Source organism: Eulemur rufifrons, chromosome 10 (genome assembly GCF_041146395.1).
Source record: "Eulemur rufifrons isolate Redbay chromosome 10, OSU_ERuf_1, whole genome shotgun sequence".
Taxonomy (NCBI): Eukaryota; Metazoa; Chordata; class Mammalia; order Primates; family Lemuridae; genus Eulemur; species Eulemur rufifrons.
Window position 1 is genome coordinate 5,568,471 of NC_090992.1, and position 16,202 is coordinate 5,584,672.

General features: G+C 43.4%; 1 pseudogene; it reads left to right on the forward strand.

Moving 5' to 3' along the window:
• The window catches only part of LOC138393278 (large ribosomal subunit protein uL1-like), a 37,010-nt pseudogene that overhangs the window by 280 nt on the left and 20,528 nt on the right, over positions 1 to 16,202 (forward strand).

Consider the following 16,202-nt stretch of genomic DNA (forward strand, 5'->3'; position numbering starts at 1 on the left):
CGGCTCTGGGCTGAGTGAAAGTTGATGAGAGGAAGAGGCGTATGAAGGCAGCATCTCAGACAGCCCTGGTCCTCGGAGGCTGGAAAGACTCAAGGTCACACGGGATAAATTGCGAACCGATTACAGTCTCCTTGCGTCAGTTGCGCGGAAGGAGGAGACTGTTGCGCCTGCGTAACTGGCATCCGCCTAAGGGCCTGGAGTGCATGTGCGCGGGGAGTGGCGGAAAACGGGTGTGGAGACTAACTACAGCGCTCATTGGATGCCCCCGCGCACGCGAATTTGGCCTGAGCGTAGCCCGGGCGCGTGCGCGTACCGCGAGTGTGGGCGTGTTTTGCGTTCCTGCTCCTCAGGTAGGACGCCATTTTGTCTTGGGGCTTTGTTGAGCGAATACGTCACAACGTTTGTTGCTCCGTTCCGCCCTTCGTTTCCAACTTGAAATACGTCTAGCTAGGCAGACGTTGGACAAATTCGTGTCACATTTTACCACAGGAGTCTCGGGTTTCCAGCTACAAAGCTGCGTCTTGTTCATACAAAGCAGTTGGTTGCGTTAGGATAAGTTTTTTTGGAAACCGTCAAGAGAAAAAATTCTTGAGCTCAGGCTCTTCCCCGCTCCGCAGTACTACACCTGATTGAGGCCCCTCTGGCCCTTTTCAAACTGCCTACTGGTCGAAAGATGTCAGTTACTACGCTGTCCTGTGACCAGTTTCAGATTTTTAAGAAAAGGAATTAATTTATTCAACAAACAAGTACTGGCGTGTGTACCAGGTGTCAAGCACTCCTCTGGGTGGTGGGAATACAGGGAAAGCAAAACATGAATGAACTGATTACAGTGAGATTGGACTTGATTTAGAGGTGAAGCAATTCGTCCTTTTAAGTTTTTTGGGGGTGTTTTTGTTTTTGGCAGGGGGCGGGATTGGGGGTAGGGGACAGTATCTTGAGGTCGCCCAGGCCAGATCGCAGCGGGCTCATCATAGCTCACTGTAGCCTCGAACTCCTGGGCTCAGGCCATCTTCCTGCCTTGGCCTCCTGAGTAGATGGGACTACAGGCGCGGTGCACCTGGCTACTAGAGAGGAGGGGGTCTCAGTCTTGCTCAGGCTGGTCTCCAACTCCGGGCTTCAAGCGATCCTCCGACTGGGCCACCCAAAGTGCTAGCAGGGAGCCAACACGCAGAAGTCCTCTTTTAAAAGAAATAACGTGCTTCAGACTCTTACCTCTTTCTTCAGAAAACTCAGTGATAAGTAATCACCACTGTGGGAGGAATTGTGAAGGCAACGTTGGGGGAAGTTGGGGGGGGGAAAGAAGATAACTAGAGTTTACATTCTGAGGGGGATGGAAGTGGGAGTAAGAAAATAAACAGAAAACTCAAACATAACATTGGTTATAGATTAGGCAGTTTCTGAAAGTTTTAAAAAATCCTCCCACATACTCTTCCCTGAAGTGTTAGCTATTACTATATTATCCTTGCTAGTCTAATCTTCATTTCTTTTGTTAATTCCCTTAGAGGTAGGCTTTGCTAAGGCCATCAAAATGACAGGCTCATGACTCCTATTTGTGGAGATTGATATTTTAAAACAATACACTGATACAAAAGAAGATAATGACAATATTAAACATTAAAGCAAAATAGAAACAGAAAACATTACGTCCTTCTGTTGTGTGTGACCGGGAATGAGGAGGGCAGGTGAAAATAATTAGAGTAACTGCATTCTTCTCGCTTCCCTCTCCTCTCAGCTGATACTCTTAAGAGTTTTTCTTCTTGCTCCATACACTAAAAAGTCACAAAGTGTTAATCAAAAGAATCCTGGAGTCAAATGGTGTTATTTAACATATTCAGTGCCACACTAGAAAAAAAATTTTTTTCCTTGGGGCCACAGTATTTTGTTACGAAAATAGAATAAAAACTCCAAAAACAAAAGAATCCTTTCAAATTTAATGAAAAATTTATTATTTTTTATTAATAGTTTTCTGTGCGTGAGTTATATGCAATTAAATTGTTAATATTAATTGTAACAATAAGAACATCAACAATTAAGATTTTCACGAACCAACTGCAGGGTTTTGCCCCGGGGGCCACCCATGAGGTAGCATGGCGGGGTCAATTGCCTGTGCACCGCACGGCTCCTAAGGTAAGGAGACGTGTGAGAGTTACAAATGCTTCATGAGGCACCGGGCTCAAAACTAGCATGAGTTAAAAACAACTCACATAGCAGTTAATATGTTAAAGGGTGTCTAAGACCACGATTCTGTGGGTACATACAGTATCTGATTGATGTTCCTGGTGGTTTCCTCAGGTGCATTGCAACTACCCTGCACGACCACAAGGGGGATGTAGCGCTAGATTTTCACAGCACAAGCCTGAGAATGGGGGCTTTGTAGTATTTCCAGTGTGAAGGACAGGCTTCGGGACTGCTTTGCAAATTAATATGTGTTAATACTACCGCCTGAAAGCTTGACTCTAAAAACACAAAAGGGTTCAAATGAACAAGAATGGACAGTTAGATAGATACACAGCCAAGTGGTATAATTCTTCACCATACAGCACAGTACTGTATTTCATTTGTCTGTTGTCATCTCAGTGTCTCACTGGGAAATGGAAGAGCTGGTGCATAATTTGCATGTGGGTAAATGTTTACCAAACAGACCAGGTGGCTGTCCAACGCCTGTGCGTTATATATATATATATATATATATATTTTTTTTTTTTTTTTTTTTTGAAAGAGCTGGAGTCTTGCTATGTTACTCTGGCTGGTCTCAAACTCCTGCTCAAGCCATCCTCCAGCCTCAGCCTCCCTAGAAGCGTGTGCCACCATACTTAGAGCCCTATATTTTTAATATTAATAATATTCTAACTGGGATGATTATTATTTTAGCATATTTGAAGATAGGTAACTAGTTTCAGCTTTTCAGTATTTAACTCCCAGCCATTAATAGGAGGTGTCACTAGAATAGTAATCATTAATAGTTGTTGACTGTTCACTTAAGAGCCATACACTGTCCTAAATTGCTTTATATACATTATCTGGCATGCTCACAGTGTTCTCAGGTAAATATTAAATACTATTGGTATTCTCATTTTGTCAGTGTGGAAACTGAAGCTTAGAGTGGTTAAGTGTGGGGTCACATAGCACTAGAATGGTAAAGCTAGAATTTGAAGCTAGATTGTCTGACTCTAGAACCTACACTGCTAACCACTAGGCTCTGCCACATCATAACCAAGCTGGGTCTTCTACCTCTGCTTTCACGTATCCAGAAGATGTGTTTTGTAATGCTGACCTAATCCATGATTAGTTATTTTAGACAATTCAATTAAAAAGTTAGAAATACTTTAAAATTTTTTAGTTGTTTAGGTTCCAGGACAACTAGAAAGCTCAATCTGTAATATCAGGCATAGGATCAAGTTTATATGTTTAAAGTGAAGTCTCTTTAAATTGGTGACTCAGAGATGTTTTATTCAGTCTCCCCAAAGATGGATAGCATGCTGTGGCACCTTCCATCTTCAGGAAATAAAAATGTGACATACTGTAGGGATTTGTCACTTTTGTTCTCCTTAGAATTTTTCATGTACCTGGAGCAGATTTCAGGAGACAGTTCCCACTTTTCTCTTTCGGCATTAGCTACACTATATTGGAGTACATTACACAGTGTCACTCCACTCTAGCCTGGTTCAGCGGAGCTTGCCTTAGTAAGCATAGGACGTATTATGTCAGCTGATGTCCCTGTCCCTAGGGATGGTAACAATTATCATGTTTCATTCTGTGCTGAATGCCTAGTACCCCACCAACCTGCCCTCCTCCTGATAGGAGAAAAGAGAAATAGATGACCCTGAAAGAAAAGTAAGGCAGCAATAAATCAAAGTAAGATGTCACTTTGATTAGATAGAACATTTACATTCCAATGATAATGCAGTCTCATTGCACAAGGTAGAAAGCATTCTGGATTTCTGGATTTCCATTCGGGTTTGGAAAACAGTTCGCTATTGGATAGGTCTTCATGGCACCATGCAGGAAGCCCGTTTGGGGAAGAGGTGGGGCTGACAAAATCAGAGATTTGCTCTTCATAAAGATCGATTTAACTTCTTTTTAGAGCCAGGGTCTCACTTTGTTGCCCAGGCTGGAGTGCAGTGGTGAGATCATAGCTCGTTTACAGCCTTTAACAGTAAACTGGGCTCTAGTGATGCTCCTGCCTCAGCCTCTCAAGTAGCTAGGACTATAGATGTGTGACACCATGCCCAGCTAATCGTTTTTATTTATTGCAGAGATACGGATCTCTCTGCAGTGTTGCCCTGGCTGGTCTCAAACTCCTGATCTCGAACTCCTGGTCTCAAGCAATCCTCCCGCCTAGGACTCCCTAATTGCTGGGATTACAGACGTGACTCATCATGCCCAGCCCTAACATTTAATTCTTAAAGATGGGCTGGGCGCGGTGGCTCATGCCTGTAATCCTAGCACTCTGGGAGGCCGAGGCGGGTGAATTGTTTGCACTCAGGAGTTCAAGACCAGCCTGAGCAAGAGCGAGACCCTGTCTCTACTAAAAATAGAAGGAAATTAGCTAGACAACTAAAAATATATAGAAAAAATTAGCTGGGCATGGTGGCACATACCTGTAGTCCCAGCTACTCAGGAGGCTCAGGCAGGAGGATTGCTTGAGCCCAGGAGTTTGAGGTTGCTGTGAGCTAGGCTGACGCCACGGCACTCTAGCCCAGGCAAGAGAGTGAGACTCTGTCTCAAAAATAAATAAATAAATAAATAAAAATCTTAAAGATGTAGGAGACTCTTCTGAAATTTTTTCATTTGAGAGGCCAAAATTCCAATTTATTCTTGACTAGCATGGTGTAGTGAAAGGAACTCTGAGATAGAATTTGAGCCCAAACTTGGGTTCTAGAAACACAGAAAGAACCTTAGATAGCATTTAAAGGACAGAGAGAATCAGTGAATTGCCCAAGGTCACACAATGTTAGCTTTTGCTCTACAGCCTCCTTCTTCACTTGCTATGCTTTTTATTTTTTTTTTAATTTTTATTTTCTTTTTCTCCCTTCTGTACTGTCTCTACTTCTCACAAGCTATGCTTTTTAGAAATCACCCACATGATTTCAGATTAAATAAATATTCAGTCAGTCCAGGACCTTTTTAAAATGCTTACAGACACGTCTGTCTCATATACCTAGATTACGTGTTCTATGTGAGGGGCTGTTGGTTTCTGCTATGGACTGAATGTATATGTCCCCCATAATTCGTATGTTGAAGCCTTAATCCCCAATGTGGTGGTATTTGGAGATGGGGCCATTGGGAAGTAATTAGGTCATAGGATGGGCCCTCATGATGGAATTAGTGCCCTTGTAAGAAGAGACAATAGAGAGATGATCTCTCTCCTCCATGGAGAGAGCCCTCCCTAGAACCCAACCATGCTGATCTCAGACTTTCAGCCTCCAGAAATGTAAGAAATAGATGTCTATTTTTTAGGATACCCATTCTACAATATTTTGTTGTAGCAGCCTGAGCTGACCAAGACATTTCTAAGGTTCCCCATGCCTGTTCCTTAACTGTCAGGAGAGGAAATGCCTAGATTTCCTTAAGTGATGAGAGTTTAAAGGAAGACTAGTTGGGAAAGTTCAGGCATTGTCTCAATACCCATAAAGCCAGAGTACTGGAAGAACAGGGAGGGTGGCTCCTCCTCCTTGAGCAGGCTCCAGCAGGAGCTATACGTCCAGTTACCCGTCTTCCTCTCAGAAATGGGCTTCTGGTTCCTGCCTGTACTGACTCTGCCTTTTTCCTACCTCAGCTTTTTTGTATCTGCTTCTTGAATTCTTTTACTGCAGTGGTTCCAAACTTCAGTAGCAGTCAGAATTACTGGGAGGTTCCTTAAGCATGCAGAGTCTCGGTACCCTACCCCTAGACATTCAGGTTATGGAATGTGCAGGTTTAGTAAGTTGAGGGGTGGAAATTAAGGACCGTACTTATTTAGAAACACCCCAAGCACCATGGTGTCTTCTTGTGTCCAGACTTTTTCATTATATATCCCTATTAGAAAAATATTTGAGCACATAATCCCACTATGTATTCATGTATGTATTCATGTATTTATAAACTGCATGTATAATAGTAGCACTGTATACATATGTACATGTAGTGTTACTATTGTAAATTCATAAAAATAGAAAATAAAAATGGAAAAGATAAAAATAAATGTAAGTAGATGTGAATATGAATATTTCTTTCCTATATATACCCCAATGTATCCTTGAGGCTGCTTACTGTTACCTTTCTCTATGTGGCTTGAATTACACCATCCCATATGGAGTGCCTTTATTGGGCAGAATAAAGGCAAGGCCAGTAAAGTGCCAAGTTGTCTCAAGGGTCACTGGTCCAGCTCATAGGCCCAGCCTTTGGTGTAGGCGCCAATTGCTTGTTTTATTCAACTACTGGTTGGGGGATTGAGGGGTGGGGCATGAGTGTGTATGTGCCATGACTTGAAGCAAGCTGGTTTACCTGGAAAGATCTCTGTGACCACTTCTTCAGGAGAAAGGGGATCTGTGATTTTGATAGCTGCCAAGGGTCTCATGAACACCTCTCCTTCATAGGAGAATGAACTGTTTTAAGCCTGCCAAAGTGCAGAGGCAACTCCACAGAGGCTGTGGATGAGGAAATCCTGCCTGTGCTCTGAGGCTTTGTGTGCTTCTCAGAAGGAAGTCTGCTTTTCTCTAAGTTGTGTGTGGGCATGTGTGCATTGGTGTATGTGTGTGTTGTGCTGGCCCGCTACTCTCTCATTCCATTACAGCATGTCTCCCTGGCTGGAGCTGGGGAAGTCACTCTCAGGATTAAAGGCAGGCAACAGAACATCAGCTCCCAGAGTCCTGAAGAACATCTGTGTTTCTGTGGTCAAGTGTTGACAGGCAACTTAAGGAGGAGTGGCAACTGAGTCCCTGAACCCAAATGCAATTCTTCCCTAGGGTCTATCTGGGCATCTATCAGCTCTGAGATATATTCCCAGTTGCCAAAGAGGCTTCACTTTTTTTTGGTGCATAATTTGTGGTTCATTGATATTGCTGTCTTGTCCTAGGACACCATTTTATGAGTGGAGCATCATTTCCATGAGTTAGAGCAACCACATTAGGACTAGAGCTCAATGTCAGAACTGGGAGAATCCCAGACACATTTCAGAAATCAAGTAATTAAATAGCAAAGGAACAATCTCCCTAAAAGGTATATTTAGGTATTAAATTTGGACCCACTTTCCTTTTTTTTCAAATAATTTTCTTACCCCTACATGAAGACTTTTTACATTTTCAGCTTTCGTCTGTGCGCTTAGGTATTTGAGTGCTGGTTTTCTGTACTCTCAAAGTCCAGAGAAGGTCGAAAGCTCTTTAGAGAGCTCTGCAGAGGAGAGAGGGACAGGCTGCTTCTTGGATTCAGGGAAGTCAGCAGCCATGTATATGTGTCTATTTCCTGATTGGTAGAGAAAGTTGAAAATAAATTATTTAGATTTTTCTTGTTTTTCATTTAGCTTTATACTACTGAAAATGCGTAGGGTTAAAACACCATTTTTTCTGTCTCTTTGTGTTTTGCTTTTTTTGCTTGCCATTATCTCTTCTAAAGATTTCTGCATGTCAATTTGGTCCCATATACTTGTCGTTTTTAATGGCTATCTATATAATCTTATTCTTTCTTAAAATACGTAAGTTTATTCGTCTGAATCCTCTGCCTTCTACTGTTTTTTGAAGGGTATGGGGAAAGATATATTGCATTTCCAAAATATCTCTAAAAACAAGTTGCATTTCAGAACCCAAATCAGCATTTGATTTTTTTCACTTTCAGAGTATATTCAGGAAGCCATTGGACATGAAAAGGTATTGAATTGTCTTTCCTGAAGTCCATGTCTGTGGGTCTGGCTGGGCCACTTGATGAGAAATCTCAGCAAGAGGCCTCAGACACCAACCTGGGGAAAAGATTAAACTGACAGAGTGTTTGATATTTCCAAGGAGTCACTTAGGTACTGTGTATTACCGCAGCATCAAAAAGGAGACATAGTTCAGTACTGTGATTAAAGTGACTTTTGTCATTACCCTTTTTGTTCGTGTAAGATATAATGGTAGGCTATAGCCATTTCATCATTTGGGGGTGTAATGGTTAGCTAAAGCTATTTTTCTCCAAAGGGCCAGTTATTTCTTCAGTTTTTCTCCAAAACTTCTGCTTTAGCAGGCAGGAGCCATAAATTCTGTGACATAGCTGCCTTCTTATCTGTCTTGGGAGTTATAGATTACAGATATAGGACAATTCATGTACCTCTGCATAATGAGGTGAGTTTTATAAATCATAAATCTTCACTTAACATGCAGGTGGCGTTGGGTGCCAGGTTTAGAAAAACTGATGTAGTTGCCAAGTTCACGAATGTCATAAATCATTCATGCTAAGGTAGCCCGGAATCGTGCTGTCCTCTGAGGCAGACCAATTTCAAGGTGGTTGTTAAACACAAAAATGTGAATCTTGATGATTGTTTTTCAAAATCAAATGCACTTTTTATTTGAAAATTAAAACCAAATTACCTTTCTTTTTTTAGTTGAAGTCAGTTTTCTAAGACCCTCCCTTCATCCTCATAGAATCTATCAATAATAATATCTTTTCTTCCCTGATCCCTGAATTCTATCAGAAACACATCACGAAACACATAACCTGTACATTTGCAATCCAGATCTTTAATGTGCTGAAAATGAGATTCAGACATTTCAATAAATCTTGAGGCATGTTATTAGGAAAAAACCCACTGGGGTTTTGGGGTTATTTCTTCTTGTTCCATATTTTACATGAAGTTTCCATGAATTAGGATACAATGATCTTAGTAAGCAAGTATAGCTCTCTTCCACACTGCCTGCCCTCTTGAGGCAGTATGTGCCCTTCTAAGTTCCCAGGCTTTAGCCAGATTCCTAGAACATGCATATTAAACTGAATGTTTTTTTTTTTTTAATAATCCAGGGTTTCATTAACAGCCACTGCTCCTCATGCTCCAGCATGTACACTGGATTACAATAACACCATTCTCTTTACACACAGGTTCATAGCTATAAGTTGATTGTTCAGTCAAAACTTTTCCCAAGGGACTTTTAGGCAGAACTTCCTTATGTTGCAACAAAACTCACAAATAACAAACATAGTATAGGGGATCCTCAACACAAAAGTGCCACGCCTATCAAACAAATGGGAATCCAAAGGGGAAAATGCCACCCAAATGGCAATTATCCAGTGCCTCAGATGCCCTGTCACAGAGCTGGAGGGTTCAAAACCCTCCCCAAATGGCGGCCTAGTCCTCTCATTCCCTGGGAACCACAAATGAGCTCAATCCAAACCAGGTTCCCTAGTTCCACTCAACCTCATGACTTCCACACCCCAAAGGTGCCACCAAACCAACAGGAAGGTGTGAAAACTTCCCAAGTGGGTGGAATTGGGGTCTTGGCATGCACGCCAGGGAACTTACCAAATAAACAACCATGGTGCCCGGACACTTCCCAAATCCATTTCCTTCCCCTCAACTCAGTTCAGATTGCAGGGAGCTGCCTCTACTCCGGGGCTGGGGGTGAGGAGGAGGGTGAGAGGAGTAAGCATGCTCCGGTAGCTGCTGGGACCATCCTGTACTCTCTCACCTCAAAAAGAAGCTGCTCCTACCAGAGAAGACCCACAGCTTGTTCCAGGGCTAGTCCCTGCCTCCTCCAGTAGTCACAGGGTACCATTCAACTGGGGTGTCGATGGGCCTACCAAGGAATACCAAATCTGTTACAGAAGGCTTGCCACTTATTTTTGAGGCCACATCAGAAGAATGAGCACAAATGGTTTAAGGAGAAGGAAAGAGTTTATTAATTTGCTGGCAAATGAGGAGGATGGAGACTCCTGTCTAAAAATGCCATCGTCCTCTAAACAGAAGTATTTTCTCTGAAAGTTGCTCACTTGGTAGATGAAGAAAGCTATGAGGTTGAGGAAGAAAAACCTGCTCATGTTTTTGGTGAGAAGCTCTGAAAGAGAAAAACAGAGAGAAAAATGATTTTGCCTGAGGCTATTAGGTTTTCTAAGGGTAGATAAGTATCTATACAGTAGCTCTTTGTGTGGTCTCCAGATTAGGGCCATACAGCAGATAACATGTGACTTCTCTTGGGTGAAGCTCAGCAGTCCTTTTGTAGTGAACATGTGAACAGCTACCCGTCCTCATTCATCATGTGAGTATCCTCTCCTTGGTTAAAGATTTTAGGGGCCAATTCCAGGCAGAACATCTTTTTCACTGAGTACAATTGAGTTTTCATCTGTTGTGATAATCCCACTTACCCTGTGAATCTCCGCTCTGATGCTTAGAAATAGCTCTTTACCTATTATACTTATGAATTTGCAAAATCACTTATATGATCTTTGTAATTTAATTCACCTTGTTAAAACACTGGGAGGCTCATTTCCTGACAATGTCTTTTTCACCCCTCCTCTCTCTCACCTTAGCACAAGCTCATGCCTCGATACTTGGTGCATACCGTTCCTACTATCTGGAATGCTCTTTGCTTTCTTATCCAAATGTTGAGCTCCCAGCTCAGCCAGCAAAACCCACTTAAATCTTACCTTCTCTGTGAAGCCTCCTCTGCTTCCCAAGCCTGTCACTTGATCCTCTGTGCTTCTAGGGCATTTATCCACAGTTCTGTCATAACACATCACAGGGGATTTAATTATTTGTTGGCATGTCCATCCCTCCCAGTAGACGGTGAGAACCTCTCAAGGGCAGGAACAGAGTGTTAGTAAGGTTGGTATTTCTAGTCCCCACCACATCTGACACAAAGTGGAAACTCAGTGACTAAATTTCTCTGCTTTTTTTTTTATTACCCTGTCCACCTGAGCAGTAACATACAGCCTTGGGAGAGAGAACAAAGCTTTTTTAAGTTGCATTTCATCATAACTTATGGATAATAAGACTAACTCATAAAACATTTACTTGAGCCCCTGTAGGGATGCCTATGGGCAGAGAACAACAGAGGCAAGGAGAAATGTCATGCATTCTCAATGTGCCCTGGGATTTTCTGTAGATTCCTATTCTTTATTCACTAGGACTTTGATGTCTTCGTCTTCTCATTACAATCATTCTAATCTAGTTCTCATCCTTTCACACTTGAACTGTAGCAATTATAGCAGGTATGACTTTCAGTTTATAAATTCATGTGTGTAGGAAGAATCACACTTATTTATATTCTTAAATAAAGGTAAATTCTAATTATATGCTTTGATCCCATCCGACTGGTGGGAAATTTAACCTCACTTATTTCTCATCTTCAAGCTTGAATTGTGGTTCCAGGATATTATGTTTGCATGACATTGAAGGGGCTTTGAGTTGTTCCATCATTTGCACCATCCTTCCGGGCCTGAGTCTGCTCTTCATTTTAGTCTCATCCTAATGCCTGCAGTCCTGTCTCCTAGATAGACCATGTGGTCAGGCCTCTCCAGAGTCACGCTCTCTCCTCAGGTGCTGCCAGAGAACAAGGCCTGGGTGTCCCTGTTTTAGGCCCTACAAACACATCCTCATTCCCAGCCCAGGGGCCTCTCTTTTCAGTCTGCATGGAGTGCCTTCCTGCATCCCACTGCTCTGAGGCCCATTGCCTTAAGCTCTAGCCTCACTCTTGTTCTTTTACAGCAGTCTTTGATGGTCTTTTAAATCTTATGCCACTATCGCTATAGCCATGTAGTGGTTATGGTTTACCTTTTGGTGCATGTTTCTACCTTCCTCATCTAGATTGTGAGCATCCCAAATGCAGAGACTTCTGCTTTCTTGTATCTTGAGCCACCGAAGGGCTTTTCGTAGTATGGGGCACTCATTAAATGCTGATTGATGGTGACATAGACATGGGACCTTTCCTGAGCACACCCAGCCCCGCCATACAGTAAGAATCTGGAAGATGAAGAAAGAAAGGGGCCAAGTTTCATTGTTGCCAGATAATCATGTGTGTTTCACTGGTTTGTATCACCAGGGGGTAGCCTTCTTGTCCTACAGCCAGCATAGGAAGAAGCATTTGCCCTAATAATGACGGACAAATTCCATTTCTCAGAGTAAATGGGCTCGTGCTCCTCTGGGTGATGGTCACTCTGGCTTTGCTGTCCTTTGGCTTCTTTCCAGGCTGCCTTGCCCAGATCTCAACAATAGGTTTCTCTCACAAATTCAAACTAGCCAGGCCCTCTGGAACACATCAACCTTCCTGACACCTGCTCAAAATCATTATTCTTCCAATGAGCTATGGTTAATGCACCTGAATGGTTGTTATCCACTTCTCCTAGGCAGATCCTGTGAAAGTGTCTTCACACAAATAGGCATTCTGACCAGAGGGCCAGCTCCAACTCATACTTGGGTCAGAGAAATGGAACCAAGAACCTTGGGACTTCATGGGTACTTCACTTGCTCCCTTACATCAGCTTCCTGTGACCCCACACCAACCCCTTTCTGGCCTCCAATTTTATTGATACAGTGATAGAAAATGAGCAGAGAGGATTCCAGCATCATCTGGGTGGTTGGACTAGGTAACTTTTAAAGTTCCTTTCTAACGCTGTGACTCTTGATTCTGTACTTTTCATTTGCTTTGTTCTTTTTTGTTTGTTTGTTTGAGACAAATCTAGCTTTGTTGCCCAGGCTAGAATGCAGTGGTGTCATCATACCTCACTGCAGCCTCGAACTCCTGGGCTCAAGCAACCCTCTTGCCTCAGCCTCCATGGTAGCTAGGACTACAGGCACACGCCACCACACCTGACCAGTCAAATGACTGGCCTACTACCTCCCATCTCAATCATGCATTTACCCTGCTGTTCATTCGTGTATTGGTTTAATGCTGCTTTTCTGCTATTTATATGTTTATGCTTGTCCATTTAATGTTAGCTGTCTTACGTTGTACATTCGTAGGCGGCAGAGAATCCATGTATATAATTTTCTTTTAATAGTGCTTTTTATGTGAGTGTATGTGTCCGTATCTCATCCCCTGACTGTGGGAAAAGAATGAGGAGGTGAAATTGAGAAGACGGCAGTGAGTGCTGCTATGGAGGAGACTCTGACACTCTGTGAGATGACTTCTAAGCCCTTATGTTATCCCTGAAGATGGGCAGGGGGGTAGGGGCAGGGGTAGGGCAGGACTGTGACAGCACAGGGAGTTTGGGGGCGTCATTAAAAGTAGCTGTGCTCAGAACTGTGGTACATACTGCAGAGTAAACAAAAGGAGGGAAGAGAGAAGCTTCAGGAAACTAAGAAAAAAGAGGAAAAGTGGGGAAAGCTTGAAGCCTCATTTTCCACAGGGATATCAAAGCGCCTTAAACCAAGAACTATTAGCTCTGACAACAGCTCCTATTCTTAAGACTCCTTTGGTGTTTTTATTATTTTTTAAACAAAGATTTAGGAGTAACTTTTGTAATTGTAAGTAGAATAATGACAAGCAGAACTCATGGGGTATAATCCTAACAGAAACTTTGTTTTTCACTACCACTGTTTCTTTAAACCTGCTTCGTAGCGCCTGTCCTAACTCTGTTCCTGGACAAAAATACTTTTCCGAATCCCTTGGGGGTGTTAGGAAGCCCTACAGTCACTTTATGTAGTAAAACATGATTTCAATTAGGTACTTAAAATGTTTAGCTGGGTATTGTCAGTGTTCCAAATTTTTTCAAGATTAAGCTATTTGTCCTCCCCACCTGGGGCCTGCTGCACGTGAAAAGAGGAGGTGTGGTCTTACTTTCTCTCCTGAAGTTTCTGACTCTTCCAGGATTAGAGTACAAGGAAGTAAGAGGAGGCAGGAAATATACTAGTTGTCTCATGTTGTCCAAACTGGCTTTGCACTCTCCAGGCATGGCCAGTGTTTAAATCTAGCTTTCTCCTGGGGAACTTTTGTGCGTTCTTCAGAGATCTGTGCTCCCCCCAAGCTACATGCGCACATGCATGCGTGCGCGCGCACACACACACACACACACACACACACGCTGCTGTAGTTCCTGTGGCCTGGGCAAGTGCATTCTCCTCTGTCAGTTGCTTTCTCCTCTAGGCCCCTAATAACTCAACAGTCCATTTCCAATTTCTCTTCTGCTCAGGCCTGTGTGCCCTCTGACATTCCTCTCGGACAGGACCTAAGAGGCTCTCCAAGCCATGCCCCCATGCACGTGGCCCACCTCCGGTCTGTGAGAAACAGGTTCTTTGCCCACACAAGCTCTGAACAAATCCCAGTATCACAAAGCAGCTGCTAGCACATATGGTGGCCCCTGCGTTTCTTGGGCTGGAGTCAGAGATTAGTCTGCTCTGCCCCACTAACTGCAGGAGACACATACCAAGCTTGAGGGGTCCCCTTCAAGCCCTTCTCATTAGGCTTGTAGTGAAACACAGGCACCCCTCTTTCTGTGGAGAGGGGTACCCTTCACACACCAATACTGCTTACCAAATAAATCCTTTTCAGAAACATTCTTAGTACCCAACAACTCCTCTCTGCCCTTGATATGGGTGAAAGTTTGAGAGTTGGGATTTCCCAACTGTTTTCTAAGAAAATTTGCATCTTTGCTGGCACTTCACTTTGGTATGACATGGATACTGCATGTTGGAGCCTCTGTCAAAACTCCGAGATGACGCAGTATAGTTACTATTGTCAAACGAGATTTCAGGAACCAAGGAATTAATTTCTGAGTAAGTGTAGGTAATATTGTTCTCCTCTCTTCTGTCAATGAAGCTTAATTGTCCTCATCTATAAAATGGATCCCTATCTTTTCCTTGCCTCAGTAAGAATAGATAAGAAATTGTGAGCATAGGCTGGGTGCGGGGGCTCACACCTGTAATCCTCACACTTTGGGAGGCGGAGGTGGGAGGATTGCTTGAGCTCAGGAGTCCGAGACCAGCCTGAGCAAGAGTGAGACTCCGTCTCTACTAAAAGTAGAAAAAATTAACCAAGTGTCGTGGCACTCACCTGTAGTCCCAGCTACTTGAGAGGCTGAGGCAGGAGGATCCCTTGAGCCCAGAAGTTTGAGGTTGCAGTGAGCTACGATGATGTCACTGTACTCTACTCAGGTGACAGAACAAGACTCTGTCTCAAAAAAAAAAAAAGAAAAGAAAAGAAATTGTGAGCATAAAGATGACTCCGGGTGGACCACAGGCTCTGGGGAATGGTTAAATAACCTCCAGAGGAAGTCTCTTTCACAAAGAAGGCAAATAGACATGAAGGGCTTGATGGAAAGAAAAATATGCTAATTTCATCTGTGTTTTTCTAAATCCTTCCCTAACCCCTCCTACCCCTGCGTTGGTTTGGAGCTGTCCTTTTCTTGGTGTACTCCGGTCTCTACCATGGCCCCAAAGCAAAGCTTGCCCAGAGCAGAGCCAGCGGCTGCTGGGCTGCTTTCCCCTCCTCCTGTTACAGAGATCAATAATCCTTGGCTCTGTGTTTTCCAGCTGTACTTGTGTCTGTGTCTATGTTAAGGTGGGAGGGGTAGATGTCATCACCTTTGACAAAATGCTAGAATATCTTTATCATGATAAAATGACATCCTGGTCTTCCAGTTCAGAGCCAGAGCCTGGCCTGCAAGGAATTCAAAGGCTCTAACTTGGAGCTGCTGTCAAGCCAGCAGATGGAGCAGCAGTCCTTTTCTGTGTGCTTCTGGGCCCACCTGTGCTGGTGTGCAGGGTGATGCTGGGCCCAGCTCTGCGGCCAGAGGGGACAGGGAAATGAATAAGAATGATTGCACCCCACTGCCGTAACTGTTGTCCTGTCTGCACAGGAGTTAGGTAAAATATGATCCTGGGGAGGTTGTTTTCATGTGTCCCTCCGGAATTGCTGCAGAAGCAATTGTAAGGAGTGAGTGCTGTGTGCCTGCGACAACTGTAGGGCATAGGAGAAGGGAAGATGTGGGAATAACAGAACCAAGTCCTGGGCAGTGGAAGACTGTGGCATGAATCTCTCGCCTTGGAGAGCCTTGGGGAGGACACAGGGATAAAGAAGCACTGGGATACAGTGGCTCTTGGTGAGAAGGGCAGCCTTAAGGGGAACGTTTGGACAATGAAGCTGAATTACCATCCTCCTAACTCACTCTTCTTTGTGTGAATTGTAAGCACCGGAGTCCCTCTTACTAAAATCTGTAGACTGCTAAAGAAATTTTACTTTGGGGCTAGTAGAGTTTAAAATTCCCTGAGACTACTTTGTCCTATTTTCTTTTTCTTTTAATGTTCTGCCCACCAAGGGCCCCGA